Source organism: Tympanuchus pallidicinctus, unplaced genomic scaffold, assembly GCF_026119805.1.
Source record: "Tympanuchus pallidicinctus isolate F22 unplaced genomic scaffold, pur_lepc_1.0 scaffold1, whole genome shotgun sequence".
NCBI lineage: Eukaryota > Metazoa > Chordata > Aves > Galliformes > Phasianidae > Tympanuchus > Tympanuchus pallidicinctus.
Window position 1 is genome coordinate 97,111,566 of NW_026294618.1, and position 16,748 is coordinate 97,128,313.

A 16,748-nucleotide genomic window follows, 5' to 3' on the forward strand; every position below is an offset into this window, starting at 1 on the left:
TGTCTGTGCTCGGTTAGGAACTGGTCTTTCACGAAATAAAGCCTGTGATCAATCTTTCTCAGCAAAGTGACCCACTGAGTATAATGGCACTATTCATGGGCACAAGCTTACTCATGTGTGCAAATATCTGCAGATTCCATTTTTTTTTTGTTGCTCCCATTCCCTCACGTCAGCCAAAAGTGGGAACATTTGAAAGAAAAAATAAATTCAGATAGATAGATGCAGATAAAAGGGTATCTTCCTTCTTAAAGGAGCTTAAAAGAGCAGCACTGTGGTATTCTAATATAATATGCATGTACTTGCAAGCACTGCTGCATATCTGTTTGCATGTTTTGACTGTTCTGTGAGGTTATTTACACTGAGAGAATTCTCACCAGCATAACCATGATGGGTGCTTAAAGTCCTTTCTTAAAGTCAAAGAATCATAGAATCCCCCAGGTTGGAAAAGACCTCCAAAATCATGCAGTCCATCCATTCACCTATCACCAATATTTCCCACTAAGCCATGTTCCTTAGTACACCATCTAAATGTTTCTTGAACACTTCCAGGGACTGTGACTCCACCACCTCCCTGGACATCCCGTTCCAATGCCTGGCCATTCTTTCAGAGAAGAAATATTTCCTAATGGCCAAGCTAAACCTCTCCCGGCACAACTGGAGGCCATTCCCTCTAGTCCTATTGCTAGTTACATGGGAGAAGAGGCCAACCTTCATCTCGTCACAGTCTCCTTTCAGCAGTTGTAGAGAGTGATAAGGTCTCCCCTGAGCCTCCTCTTCTCCAACAGAATCACCCCAATTCCTTCAGCTGCTCTCCATAAGACTTGTCCTTCAGACCCCTCACAGCTTTGTTGCCCTTCACACTCCAAGTTCAAAATGTCTTACTTGTAGTAAGGGCCCAGATGTGAACATGGTACTCAAGGTGCAGTCTCAGCAGGGCTAAGTACAGAGGGATGATCACATCCCTGCTCCGGCTGGCAACACTATTTCTCATACAAGCCTGGATGTCATTGGTCTTCTTGGCCACCTGGGCACAGTGCTGGCTCATGTTCAGGTGAGTCCCCAGGTCTGTTTCCTCTATACAGTGTTCCAGTCACTCTGCCCTACATCTGTAGTTTTGCCTGGGATTGTTGTAGCCAAAGTGAAGGACTCAGCACTTGGTCTAGTCCTCAGCCCAGCTATCCAGCCCATCCAGATCACACAAGTCACACAAATTCAAGTCCCTTCTGATCCCATCCTATCTGCAGAGATCAAGACAAGGGAGTAGTGAACTCGCTGCAGCGTATTTACTGATTCAGAACTACCTAATGGGTCATGGCCTTAAAATATTGCAGAATTTGGGCCAAAGAATTGCAATACGTGATGTCCAGAGAGAGTGAGTTAGAGCTATTCTGTGGACATTACACTAGCAACAAGTTTCTCTTTAGGAAGGAAGCTGCTAATAAAAGTTGAGAGAAAAAAATATATACCTAGGGATAAATACCTTTTCAGAATGGGCAGGTATGGGTAGAAAATAATTACTTTCAGACTAGAGCCAGGCAGCAGTGCACATTGTGTAGTGAAGAAACTGCAGGCAGCTTCCAGCACACTTGTTTCCAATCAAGTGGAAACCAAGTGTCTGAGCTTGGACTAAGTGAAAAGCACAAACTGAAACACACTGTTAGTCCAAACCAGCAACAAGAATGGAGGTAAGAAAGCAGGCAAGTTTTTCTCCTAGACCAGATGGAGTCTCCAGACACCAGCGCGGCTGTAGCTGCTTGGTGCTGCTGAGGACGCCCTACGTATCTTTGGCACTTTTGCATTCAGTGCTCTAAGAAGAGAAAATAAGGACAGCCCCAATCTGACTCACTTGCCATCTCAGCACACATCATCAAGCAAAAGAGCAATTTGCATTCCCAAAAGAGCTCGCTTATGCTTAATCTGTGTTCTTCATTTGAATTTATACTTCTTGCTCCCAAAGAAAAGCATTGCAATGCGTGAGGTTATCAAAGCAGGCTGGGTTATGTCTTTGTATGCAAACACTTGTGTGGGCACCTTCTCCTTGTTCTAGTGTGAGGCCACTAAAACAAGCAGACTCTTCCACTTAGGAAGGGCTCATGTTCACAGCAGGATGTATTTATTCCTGAAACAAAGCAAGGACAGACAATTAAGGTCACAAAGCTGTCCTGGCTGTGTAACATCTCCTGCTGACACACGACTGTAAGTGTTTTGGGAAAGAAATATCACAGCTGTCAAAACTAATGTCTTCTCAGCACCTCAGTGCACTTGAAGGCAGACCAATTAATTATTGTGCTTTATTTAAAAATAGTTGTTCCAAATGTGTTCGCTGCACCCAGTGAACATGAGCAAGTCTCAGTACTTTACACTCCAAGTGCATGGCATATTCCCCTGATCTGCTTTCCTTAGGGAAAACTAGAGAAGATGTGTACTGCTTTAAAGGACACATTCCCCAATCCAAACAGCAGTAACAATGAAAAAAAACAAAACCACAGAGATTATGGAAACAAGGTCCTGTACTGCAGAAACACCTCCTTCTATGGAGAGGGCAGAACAGTTGTATGATAGATGCTGGTCATCTTACTCAAACACTTAGATGCACTCAATTCATATGGCATGGGCTGTGTTGTAAAGCTATAATAGGACAGAAAGGACCACAATCCATTTGGTGTCAATCCAGTTGTTAAAAAAACACAGAAAAATAGCATAATAGCAGAGTCATAAAACACCAATTCCTTAAGTATCCTCCTTCTTACATTCTTCCTTTGTATTAAAATTCATTTTGTAAATTATTATTTTCTCATGTTTTGGACTGGTTGGACAAGACAGCCTTCACTGTATTTCAGAGTTGAGTCTTCTGAATGGCCACAATTTATCAATTTCAGCACAAGAAGGATTGTCAGCATCACTGCAGTGAAAGCCAGTATTTTATAGCACTTTCTCACCAGTGAGTTGAATATCATCATCTTGTAAAATATAGAAATGGACAAATACAGAGTAATTCTATAGCCAGAAAGTGTGATGGAAAATCAATTTGGCTGATACTTCATGAGAAAAGGAACCGCAGAGGAGGTGAAGGAACACTGGCTGCTGTTTGGGCAGGTGGCTGTCACAGCGACAGCACATTTCTGGCCTGGCTAGTTGGCAGGCAAAGCTAGTGAATAGGACTCTGGTGTTTGTCTTGCATCAAACCTGCACTGCTTCAACGCGAAAACAGCTCAGAAAGCAGCAGCTCTGCACAGCTCTGTGACCTCTGAGCTGGGTTACCTGGTCGTTTGCACCCCCTCCTGCTGTCTTGCAGACACACATAGGAAGGCAGAATTAAGGAGGAACTGGTTAGTATTTGTTGTGCCAACTCCTACTCTGGGACTAAGAACACTAAGAACATCAAGAGCTCTGCAGAGGCACCAGTAGCAAGCTGATGTGATTCTGGGCAGACTGTGTTTTGCGCCCACGTCTGTCTGAGCTCGTGCATCCACCTGGATCACAGAGGAACCAGTTCTGTTTTCCGAGAGCCTCCTCCACACATTCCTGCCCACACCTCGCCCTGTGCTGCACCAAGCAATATGGCTCAGTGCAGCTCAGAAAGCAGCCAAAGATCTTAGTGGCCTTTGGAGGAAGACCCATATAGCCATGGACAGCACTAATGCACGCAGAGCATTAGTGCAGGGTTAAGAAGATCAGGTTTTGCTGCAGGACTTTGGTGAGCTGTTACAGAGCTCAAGAGATTTAAAATGTATATATGGAAAATATTATTCATAGTGAAGTAATCTGACAAGGAATTACATGCACAGACGTAAGGCAAGAAAGGTTAGGAAACCCTATCGCAAGCACAAGAGTTTACTTTTCTCGTGATTCAATGTGCACATGTCAGTGGCCCCTTCATTTTTCCCCCAGCTAGTAAATTACTCAAAATGAAGACGTGAAAGACTAATGTGAATGCCTGCTGGGTGTTTTATACCCTGATATACCCAACAGTTCTGCTGTTCCTAGTTTTGCCTCGTGCCAGAGAAGAGCCCAATGTGCACCATAACTGCGGTCCTCTGAGCTGCAGCATTGGCAAGTAGGCTCATGGTTGCTATTTGCTGATAATAAGAATACAAGGGGAGTGACCCGTGATTCAGCATTAATGTTTCCTTTTTTTGCACAGACCAAACAAGAAGCACGAGGAGCACATGAATTCTGCAGTGTTACTGAACTTCAGTAAAAATGAAATAACAAAGGGAAATCTATCCCAGCTGAACCCTGAGGCTATTAAAAGTTGTACCTCGTTCTGTGGTTGTGGGGATAAAACAACTGCAGAGATATACTGCTTCATTGTTTGAAGAGGTTTTTTCTACTCGTGGGTCATACTTATTCCACTAGGCTGTGACCACATGGCCATAATTGGGCAGCTTTGCGTTTGTTTGAGATAGATACGATAGCGGCAGGAAAAAAGATAAGCTATTTATTAAATGTACAGCGTGCCTGTGTGACTGCTTTGGGTTTCGTAGTACACAGCAGGACGTGCAGTCTCCAGGGCCATGAAATTCCACTGCACCTAGATGAACACGAAATCACAAGAAATGCTGTCCAAGTTTCCACTCTGCAGTGAAGGATCTCTGTTCTGAAAAACTGGTAAAGAGAGGGCACTAAAGAGGACATAATTAGTAATTTTAAAGCTCATTCTGGGACGTGGGCATTTAATTTAAAACAAAACATGTTGGATGTCTCTAAGAAACTGTTTTTGCATTCAACTGAAAGCCCATGGAATAACAATCCTTTTTAAGGATTTACCACTATATTCCTAATAGTGCAGAGACAAGAAAGGACAGATGTTTGCTTTTGTTCCACTGTGAAAGGAAAAAAAAAAGATCTCCAAATGAGTGCAGGAGAATTTATTAAACTGGCAGATCTATGTGGATTTTACATAATTTTCATTATTGTTTTCACACTTGGCTGTAATAAGAGTTGAAGTACACATTCAATGACCACAGGTACTCCTAAGATGATCCACATGAGCACACACAAACTGCTGCTCTGTTACTTTCTCTTCTGTGTATCCTGACAGGCTAGCACATCCGACAGGCACTCACCTCTGTAGCACACCCTTACTGGCACAGCCTCTGTTTTTTTGGATAGTACCAAGAGCAGTTTTCCATCCACAACCTGTTCTAGTACCAAGTAGTACTCAGAGCCTTATCTCCCTGCTGCTCCCTGCCCAGCTCTGCAGTCATCCATCCTTGGAACTATGCATTGCCCTCAAACTGCCACCCCTGTCTGCAGCAAATCCAGCAACACAGCAGTTTTCTTTGCTGCCCTCCCACCTGCCCTGTCTGGTATGTCTGGGACAAGTCTCCTCTAACTCCAAATGTTTTCAGGTTGCTTCTGAACTGTTTGAGTTATTCATCTCTGATGGAACACACGTAAAAGATTTTTAAGCCATTGCTATGATCTATAAAGTTTCAGATTTTTGACATTTTGCACATTAATACCATGCTCTCAAAAACCTTGGGTATGTTTCTACGACCAGTTTACATTTATATGTAACTGAGCTGAAAGAAGTAAAGCCACATTCAGGTGCCTGAGCGAGAAGGCAGATTTCAAAAGTACGGATGGTTGTTCGCTTCCCCATGAAGTTTGCCACTCTTCTCAGGTGTGCCCTTCTTTGCACTGTTTTTCCATGCTCCAAGGAAGGGACTGTCTGTAAAAGATACTGCATGGTCTGGCAGAAGCCAGAGTGAAGCTGCTTGAAGTTAGATATCTTAAAAGCCATTATAGCTGGAAATGGAAGATGAAGATTTGGCCCAGAGAAGAGTGCCTGTTGAATGAGAGCTGATGACCAGACTCTAATGGGTTCCTAAAGATGGTATATTTGCTCCCTGCTTCCTGCCGGCCTATGATGGGCAATACAGAGTTCCAGCTGGCTGCTCTCTTTTTCCCAGGGGAATTCACCTAACTGCCTGAGTAACAAACATACTGAGATGCAAAAGGACAAAGAGGAGAGAGAGCTGTGGGGCCCACAGATCCTCAGCATTCTCTTCCCACCAGCTCTTTGATCCGTTTTGATCCTTTGCTTTCCTTTCTGGACACGTCTACAGAGGCCAGTAGCCCTCGCTGTTTGAGACTGATTCTCCCACGCTGCCAGTCAGCAGCGTTCAGGACTGGATTACCAAGGACTGCTGAGATGGGCAGAATGGAGGATGGTGCCTCAGAGTGGCAGCCCAGCCCAGCCTGCTGGCCTGGCAAGTCCAGCCAGAAGCACTGAGAAAACAGGCAATCTTTGTGGTCTTCTCTCCACCAAGAACATAGTACAGCTTTTATTCAGGGATGTTTTGCAGGAACGGGAAGGGAGTAACTCCAAGAAACTTTACACATGCATCTCCCTGTGACAAAATTTGAGATTTGCTAGTTCCCTTACATTCTCTCCTGCTGGCTGAGAGATTAAGAAGATATCTTCCTCAGGGAGAAGGAGATGTATTACTAAAAGCTGCCAGAGGAATGCTTTGGAGTGACCCTTCCCAATCAGAGAAACAGTATTCTGGAAACACCCATCATTTGTTGGCAGAGATACTTATTTTCTTAACTACAGAACCAAATTTCTTTAACTCTCATAAGGGTCATTTTTGAACTGGATTTCAAGTATATATTATTTTAAAAAAATCCAACATCAACACATTTTGTTTCCCTCTGTTTCACATTTCTGATATTTCCTGAAAAGAACAAATGTTGAAACAATGAAATGTCGTCTTTTTTTATTCTTCTTATAAACCCATCTGACACTAAGAGACAGTTTACTGAACAGTTCTTCTGCCCAGTGAAGGTGATGGATGGGGCTGAACAAGAACTAGAGGATCTAGTGAGGGGCCATTTGCGTCAACAGCAACAGTGGTAATCAGAGAACTATCTACCAATTTTCTTGTTTCAAGAAGAGATGTGGAGGGAAAATGGTTCTGCCCATAATTTATTATGGTTGGTGGAATGGAATTTAAAGTTAGACAAATTAAAATGTTGATTATTTGTAGCAACAGCCCCTGTGTGAGGCAGGGCCCTGATTTTGGAAAGAGCATCTCACGAGCATACTTGGACTTAAAACCTTCAGGGAAGACTGTTAGCAGGTGCCTTAGCACTTAAGAAAGTGCAATGGTGCTGACACAAAGAGTGAAGTTCATTAGAGCTATCCTGCTCAGCAAACTGGGCCAAGTCATCCCTTGTATATCAAAGAATCACAGAATCAAAGGTTTGGGTTGGAAAAGACTTTAAATGCCGTCCAGTTCTATTCCCCTTGCCATCATCATGGACACCTCCCACCAGCTCAGGCTGCCCAGGGCCCCATCCAACTTGGCCTTGAGTGCCTCCAGGGTTGGGGCACCCACAGCTTCTCTGGGCAGCAGTGCCAGGCCCTCTGAGTAAAGAATTTCCTCCTAACATCTAACCTAAATCTCCCTATTTAAGTTTAAAGCTCTTAATCCTTGTTCTATCGCTGCACTTCCTGATAAAGCATCTCTCTCCAGCCTTCTTGTAGGCCCCCTTTAGGTACTGCAAGGACATTATGAGGTCCCCCTGGAGCTTTCTCTTCTCCAGGCTGAACAAACCCAGCTCCCTCAGCCTGTCTCCATAGCAGAGGTGCTTCAGTCCTCTGGTATCTTCATGGTCTCCTTTGGGCCCACTCACTCCAGCAACTTCACAATCTTTCTTGCGGGGCCCCAGAGCTGACTGCAGCACTGTAAGTTGGGCCTCACAAGAATGAAGCAGAGGGGAAGAATCACCTCCCTTAACCTGCTGGACATGCTTCTCATGTAGCCCAGGATATACTTGGCCTTTTGGGCTGCAAATGCAGATTTCTGGCTCTTGTTGAGCTATCCATTCACCAGTACCCCACAAATCCTTCTCCACAGGGTTGCTCTCTATTCACGCATCACCCAACCTGTATTTACTATTGGGATTGTCCTGACCCACATGCAGGACATTGCAGTTGGCCTTGTTAGACTTTATGATGTTCACACAGGCCCACTTCTCCAGGCTGTGCAGGTCCCTCTGGATGGCATCCCTTCCCTCCAGTGTATTGTCAGCACCACACAGATTGCTGCCATCTCCAAAATTGCCAATTGAACGTACAGTCCTCCTGCCCACGTCACTGACAAAGATGTTAAACACCACTGATGCCAGTACTGGCCCCTGAGGAACACCACTTGACCATCACCCTGGGTGCAACCATGCAGCCAAACCCTTATGCGTTGAGGGGACCATCCAACAAATTCATCTCTCCAATTTAGAGACCGGGATGTTGTGTGGGACACTGTGAGATGCTTCACATGAGTCCAGGTTTTGTGAATGTTTTTGAAAGCTGAGATAAGGTGAATGACAGAGCTAAAAGATCCATGTTACTTGGAGTGCTGAGTGCCCTAGGAAACCTTCCCAAAGTCCTTGAGACAAAAGAGCCAGGGGCTCTTTTGCTGCTCAGTCTCAGTGAAACTCCTAAATTTTCACTGGTTTTAATTGTCTTCCACTCCTTTTCCCATCTTCTCTCCCTCAAGCTGATGACGAGATGTGCACATGGGGAATTCTCCAGTAATTCTTCAGAAGCCAGAAGACTGAATAATGCAAAACTGCAATTGAGCTCTTAGGATTTGGCGATGTATCTGACAGGAACAGAGAGAATTGATGGTTATGTCAGTTCTAAAAGAAATGATTTAACTTGACCAAAGACTTGGTAAATTCTTCTCTTCTACTTCCATTATGAATGTGGTTATTTGTCCCAAAAGTTAGATTCATACTTGTCCATGTCCAAATTAATTTCTTTTGCATGATTAATCAGCAGCTGGAAACTGATGATGTATGTTCTCTGACACGACTGTCATCTAATGTTACATTTCTCACGTATTCTTTTAACTAAATAACTTAGGCAGCAATGGCTTTGCTGGCTGACTGTCAGCTTGAGTCTGCACAGAGATTTAACATTCCTTTTCTCTCATCTTTCCCCAGCTTGCTTGCTTGCTGATGGAAAAAAATTAACTTCCACAACAAGGCTCTGAGCAGTAAATACAGTTGCAGTGTATTGAAGAAAAATGTACATCAAGGACCAGGGGTGTACTCAAGGCCTGGACAACCGAGAAAAGCAGTGCCAGGGCAACTTCATTGCCCCAAGCTGATCAGACATATATTTTTGTTTCAGCTGAAAGCGGATAGAAGGAAGTCAGATTCCCTCAAATGCAAGCTGCCAATAGGAGCAAGCATAACACTGCATTTACATGGAAACAAATATGTGTCAGTTTTTAGGTGCTTTGGAAAAAGGATGATGGCCTTTGCAGTAACAGTGTAGAACACTCTACTGTTGATTACATTTGCTTGGCAGTTGTTAAATGATAATGTCTCCCAAGTTTACCAGAAATGGGAGTTTGTCTGGAGTCAATATTACACTTCATTTTCCATAAAAACACTGATTTGTAATTCTCATCTTTTTCTCCATCAAAACTTCGTCCTGCCATTCTTAATGCTTGAATGATTTCAGTGGTTTCTTTTTTTTTTTCCTAATGTTTGGAGTGAGTCAGACGCATTTGCCAGTAAAGTAAGTTGTAAAAGAGTAAGGTGGGGCCTTACATTCTCTGAAATGTGTGCTTTCTTTGTTTGTTTCTTTGTTTTTGTTTTTGTTTTGTCAACTTCTATCTCCAACAGAGTGTCCATTTAGAAAGCCCGTATTTGGTCTAACCTCTTCTCAATGAAAAATGCTGTCTTTGACAAGGTAATCTTGACGAGTTGGTTTTGAAATACCTCAGGTGGTTCATTTTCCATCTTAATTTTCAAGCATTTTAAAATATATAACACTATGAGCATACATGTGGATGAGTTTGCATTGATTCTTCTCATTGAGACATGAGCTGCATTACAGGTAAGCTGAATTAAATAGCCATTTCTGTGTACAATTTTCCAAATAATTGTCGAAGAATGAGATTAGAGTCAAGTACTTTCTGCTAATAGGTTTAAGCATTTACAATTGTGGAAGCTTTTTCATAAGTAAATGCAAAATCATTGCAGCATTTCAAATACCAAGAGGATTTGAAAGCCTGTAATTAATTTTAGTTACATTTCAAATAATCATAATTTGTGAATAGTACACCAGATAAATCCCTGGGAAGATTCCACTAAAGTGCATTACATCACACCTGAAATAAGTTTTGATCTTTCCTCTGGTATTTAGAGTATCTCTGAAAATTCCCCAAGTGATTAACAATTTCAGCAGAAAACACAAATGATAGTTCACAAATGTGATCTAACTATGTCCAAAGAAAATACCTGCTGGTTAGAATGGGCTGTGAACCGGGTCTTGCATTGTGAACTTACTTAAGAAATTCAGCCATCTCTTCATTAGAAGCTGACGAAGAGCCCTTTAGAATTCACTTCAAAGTTTTTACAAGCACTGTCTCCCAGGAAGTACATTTTCCATGTTTCCTTTTTAAACTTCAACTATTCAAAAACTGAGAGTGAGGATTTACATCCGAGCTCATAATAATCTTCTGAATTCCAATTAATTTCCAATGCACAGACATCCCCTGTAGCAGATAGTTCTTTTCCCCCAGGGATGCAACTTCCCACCTTTTCAATCATTGAAGCATTGGGTATGCAGGCTCCCTGGGCTAGTTAGCTTCCCTGTGGCTTTCCACGTTCTTGCTGGCAGCAGTCTCTTCTCTTGCTATACTGAGCCCATTATTTCCCTGCCAAGCTGGGAACACACCCTCTGTGCCCTTCTTGCAAGCCCAAGAACACATCCACTGGTAATGAGGTGGGACCCCAGCACGGGAAAAACTAAATGTCTCTACGTACTACGTACCCAACTAATAGAATGTAGTAGATCTTGAAATAAACTAATGAATAATTAAAGTTTTCCATTTGTTCTGTTCTCTTTCTTCAGTTTCACAGTTAGTGTTCCACTCTAGGGTAGGGAGATTGCCTTCAAGGAAAGGAACTGTGTTGTTCTAGCCCAGTAAAGACCAAAGATCTGGGCACCTGTGCTTCTCCCTGTTTCTTTCCTTTCTGACTGCCTTCCTTCCTTCCTTCCTGTCTGCCTTCCTCGCTTCCTCCCTTCCTTCCTCCCTTCCTCTCTCCCTCACATTCTGGGATTAGATAGGCAATGTAATAATATAGGTATTTGTTTAGAGCTCCATTTCGCAATGTGATCTCTATTCAGATTTCATTGTTTTTATCAGGACCTCAGGACTGTAGACATCCAAGAGATTCTTGATTTTGAAGGCAGCAGATTTGAAGTTATTTTGGTTATTCTTTCCTTGCCCTCCCTGTCTGCTGTTCTTTCTTTCCCTTTTTAGTTCTCGCTCCTTTGGAGGAGCCTGGTCAGCCCACTTGGTGTGTAGAGTCTGTTTTACAATTTGCTGAAACTGTTGGAGGTTTTGGTGTTCATTGCTGTGAATATCCAAATAGCTATGCTTTATGATTCATTTTTTCTGCTATGAGTCAACATATACTTGTTTCAGATTTTACAAGAAATATTTTACATTAAAAAAGCTTTTCAATCCCATAATCTGAAGTTTAAATCAAACTATTTGGCACATGACTTAAAGCATGTTATATTTCATATTTTTTTAATGATAAAACAGAGGCCCTTCTAGAAAAGTCCCCAAGAGACTGGTATCATTTGTATCCTTTTTCTACTCTCCCACAGATTTCAGTAGAAGATTATATCCTATTTTTAGGAGTCCATTGGACAGTTCAAAACCAAACAAACAACAATCAAAAAGCAGAGAAATAATAGATCTATGAACTGGCCTCTTTCAGAATTATAATTTGCCCTGAACCGAAAAAAAACAAACAAACAAAACACAACAACAACAAAACACCTGAAAAAAAAACCAAACACCTATTTCAGCATGTCAGAAATGTATTGCCTTTTAAAAAGATTAAATCATAAGACAAGACAAATCACTGTGTTAGGCAAGGTTCCTCCTTTTGACTACGTCTGGCTAACGTACAACAGCCTTGAGAAGATACCTCTGTGAGAAAGGGGAGATGCAGATCGGATCCTCTCAGATGGAGGGTGTATTCAAATCTGGGTAGCACACAGCCTAGATGAGTGCCTGCTTTTGCAAATCGTGGCTGCTGCCATCAGCAATTTTAAGTTAGCCTGCTAACTAGTTTTTTTTCACTCTGAGTAAGGAAAGCTTTCGTTTGGGGTTGAATAATGTATGTGCCACAACTCAGAGCAACATTTTAGAGTTTTTCTTGTGAACACACACACAAAGACATCTCTGTCACAATCAATTCAAACTGATTTCAGCCCTATGCTGATTTCTTTGGCTCAGCCACAAAACTGAAAACATATTCCAATGACCTTAGAGGCAGAATTTCCTTGACATAAATGACATGCACCTCTGTAATATGCAGGAATCTCTCTGTCCAAGAGTTTACTCTCTCAGGAACAACTCAGGTCCCAACAAGATTCCCATCTCCATATTGCACAGACATTTAGGAACACTGAGCAGGAGCTGGGAAGCCAACCTGGACCGCCAGCATCCTTTATGAGTGACCAAGCCACAAGTTTTTTTCTCCTTGCTGCTCAAATCTCCCACTTCCTTTCTGCAGCAAAACTATTCCAGCTATAGTGACTAAAGGCTCTCCTCGGTATCAGAAGCATTAGCTTCCTCATTCCCTTCATGTGCACAAGGCAGCTATCCAGAGACTCCTAGACACAGCTCAGTGCTGAGATTAGAAACAAACAGACATTCTGTGTTTGGATACAACCTCTACAGAGGGAACAAGTTCTTCTTTTCAAGGTCTAGAAAAACTTCTCATCTGCAACCACCTGCCAAAACAGCTGCTGTGCCATGGCCTGTTTTAACTACGTATCAGGATCTGCAGGCTAGACTTGCTTCAGCATTCATGTGGAGTCTTTCCTGAATAAGCAGGGTAGGCTTTGAGCTTATGAAAAGCATCACACTGGCCTTCTGGGACAGAATATTATTTTAATAGATTAAGTGATCTGACTGGCTTCCAAGACCTTTGTGCTGGGTGGAAGAATGAAATGATGAAGTTATGGAACTCCTGTATGAATGCTGAAATAAACAGGAGTATGAACAGCTCTGCAGAAAGACATGGGAGACAGAAATCTAATTTATAGAGAAAAGCAGCAGAGGGTGAGAAGTGATCTAAGTGTTGATATTCCATGCAGTGTAGTGGGCATTGCTTACCTTCATCACAGAGACTTTGCTACCTCCTCCCTGGATATCAAGGCACTCGTCACCCAGAGCAAGTTTCATTTTTTACATTATGCAGATGAGAAAACTGAGGCAGAGAGAGGTAAAGACTAACATTCTTAAAACTGGCCGCTGATTTTCGGTATCTCTGGTTCTGCATGTGTAAAAAGAACCTGATATGGACTAAGCCATGACTTTCATGAGCAATGTTTTTCAAGAAATGTGAAGTATATTCTGTTCAATGTGTACAAAAAAGAGGCACAAGATGCTTCAAATTCAACATCTGAAATGAGTATGTACAGGAAAAGTTGGTCTCGTATATGCTACTTTTGCTCATACAGAAAGTCAATGCCATTACTGCCTCTTTAAGTTACAGTGAAGGTTGCTTTTTTCTTCTTAAATAATGTATTTGATTTTTATGTTGTTTATTACACCTTTTGAATGCAAAAACACTTGAATACAAACTCTAGGTCATCCATGCATAACATGGAGGTACCTGTGGAGTTGCATTTGCTTTTTCTAGATGTTTGTATGAGCATCTAACTTAACAAGGAAAATATATCTTACTTATAAGTCATAAAGAACTGCATTTTGTTTTGGACATGGGTACTGCAGCTCTTCTGACAGTGCTGCACCCACCTTCTGTCTGAGTTTTATGCTGCCTTCTCTGACAGCACAGATGCTAGGACTCCTTAGTGACTACCAGGCAATGTGTCCACAGAGCAGTGTTGCTCTTTTACCAAAGATTTTGAGCACAGAAAAGCTCCTGAATGAACCACGCAGAAAGCATGGAAATCCAGGAAGTAGACTGCCCTCCTGGATTTTCACGGGGCTGCTTTGCAGGACCCATCAGTGAATTCAAATTGCCTCACTGAGCACAGATCCAAATTCTGATGCAGCTCAGATGCTCACATAGGCTCAATCACAGTGTGTTCTCCATCCTGCTATTTTTCCCTTCTCCTTACATGACAACCACACTGCTGCTATTTGTACTGTGCAAATACTCAGTTCCTTGTATAGATTTAAGAAAAATCAACTACACTTCCACACATAAAAGAGACGTTTAGGAAAACTCATAGCTTGCATTCAACTGAATGTGATTTTTATCTATTTGCACTGGCCTCTTGTCTGCACTTCCCTATTGGGTAATGACTTTCTGACAGGCTAACTTTACCTTGACAATGTCAGACCTATGTGCTATTCTCTTACACTTCTCTCTCCTTGACTACTGTGTCTCACTATGCTGTTAAATAGCAGCTGTGCTTAAACCCAGACCTGGCTGAAATGACCTGCAGGCTCTAACAGGGCTTTGGGAGACAAACACAGCCAGGCTCAAATTGGTAGTGCTTAAGCACCTGCAGTCAACTCTGGGCTGTCTATGAGAACTGCAGTATGACTGTTGCATGTTGCTTATGACCATAGTGCCTACAACATTTTGCTGCCCTAGAAACACTTGCTGCTGGTATATGAAAACAGCTGTGAGATGTACAGTGATATCAGCACGGCAAGATGTGAACACCAAGATGATTTGGTTGAAAAATGGCGGTGAAATGGAAAATGGCAAGCATAACAGTGCCTACAAAAAAATTACAGAAGTGTGATTCATCAGCAAAGTGCAACACCTTGCAGCATGTAAAAATGATTACCTTCTGAAATTCTTCATGAAGCAATTTATGTTTGTCACATGGGAAGAAAGGAGGGAAGTTACAGAGACAGACTGTAGAATGGCTTGGGTTGGAAGGCATCCTTTTTTTTTTCACGCCTCATTTTCATGCCACCCACTGTACAGCCATCTATACGTGTATAAAAGCCCCAAAATGGAGTGCTGCAAAGAAAAAAAAGGAAGCCCTTGCTGGGGATGGTTTGAAGGGACCTGGAGTGCCTATGGGTTGAGAGGAGGTCTGCATCCCCTTCCTTTGCCATTTGGGGACTCTGCACAATGGGGGTGTTTTGGGGTGCTCAGCACACACCCCCAGGCCCATTTTGGGATGAGGAGGTACCAATTACTACTGTTTTTTAATTTGAGACATATACCTGAACATCTTTGATACATAAAAAAATCTTTCGGCGCATTTTTTTCAATTTACTTACAGTTTCATTGTGCAAGAAGAATAATAAAGCTCTACGGTTTTGAAAGCCCCAGTGGTTTAACTGTAGGGTTAACTTAAAACTGCTTTGTCTGATCAGTAGAAAACCCCTATGTAAAATCTCTTATTTCTTTTATCTCAAAACGAAATGACTCTTCAGCTACTGCATAACTGAAAAATCAAACTGGCTTGATTCAGTTTATCTAAGTTGGTTCAAAAACCTAATTTAAGGCTTGATTAAATGCTATTAATGCAAAGTTAAATAAACTGCATGCCAGCGAAGGCTATTTTAGGAATGGCTGCTCCTGCTGAAGGGGAAGGATTTTAAAACAAACTAAATTAATTTACTTTAAAAGTTAATAAGATAAACTATGCTAAGTGTTTCCACGTAGAGAAACTTACGGAAGTATGACAACAAATCCTTTGGAAAGCTGCTGCTCAGCAGAAGACAGGAGCGAATTTCAGAAATCGCAGGAAATAAAGTCCTGCTGGTTTGTTGCTGTTGTTGTTGTTTGTTTGTTTTTTAAAACAAAACTCAAAATAGGACATTTTTTCTGCTTACCATGCAGGGGAATTAAAAATGTCTTTTCAGTACATTCACTCAGATTTCTTGCTATTGTTGCTACAATTGCAACTCCAGCACTGAGAACACTGGACCGTGCTAAGAGAAACCAGCAGGGCTGAACCCAAGTGCCCCATGGCGTGGTGTAATCTGGCAAACAACAGGTCTCAAAACATTTGCTTTGCTACCGTCAGGATGTTTGCAACATGTGATATTTCACAGATAAATTCTCAACAGAGGGCAATAGGACCACACAATGTATTTTGTAAGAATCTGATGACAATAAAATCTCCAAGGATTATCACGTAGTGTAATGGAGTTCAGACTGGAAATGTGTGCATGTCGAACAACTAACCTAGCTACAGCAACGTCCATGCATAGAAAGCCTCTGCCCCCTAGTGTATGTATAGCAAAGCTCTCTTTCGTAGGATATGGGGCAGCGAACCTCCTTGAAATAGAAAGAGGAAGCATTTTTTTGAATGTTATTTTATAATTTACACGCTTCATCCATGTCCTCCCCACAGTGACTACACAAGCAGAGAGCCCAAGTAAATTGTTCAGGGTCCCCTGCGCTGTTATGGTGAACATCTTCTTTTGTCTGAGGTGCATTTTTAAAAGCTGTTAGACATGTCTTTTCCTTTTTCCTTGGACTGACCTTATTTCAGCTGAAGTCCTTACTGATTCACCATTGGCTTCAGGCAGTGCAGAGTGGCATTAACTTGAAGTTTTCCCAGTCATGTGAATAGGTCTGCTGACTTCTTGGGGCCTGAGACTGTGTGAAGGACTTGTCTTGAGATCTAGACGGCCAAAGAGATACCAACCATTAAAGCCGTAATACTTCTTTTCAAGTTAATGTATTTGTTTCCTAAAGAGATATTTGACATTTTAGCAAAACTGTACAAAACAAATACATGAAGAGACAGA

At 42.1% G+C, this 16,748-nt stretch overlaps 1 protein-coding gene across 1 annotated transcript in view; it reads right to left on the minus strand.

Annotated features, from left to right (window-relative positions):
* ITPKB (inositol-trisphosphate 3-kinase B) overlaps nt 1-16,748 on the minus strand; it is a 71,574-nt gene that overhangs the window by 52,342 nt on the left and 2,484 nt on the right. Inside the window, exon 2 of the mRNA XM_052687280.1 lies at nt 16,480-16,621. The gene's annotated coding sequence lies outside the window, so the exon portion shown is untranslated. The remainder of the gene's footprint in view (nt 1-16,479; nt 16,622-16,748) is intronic.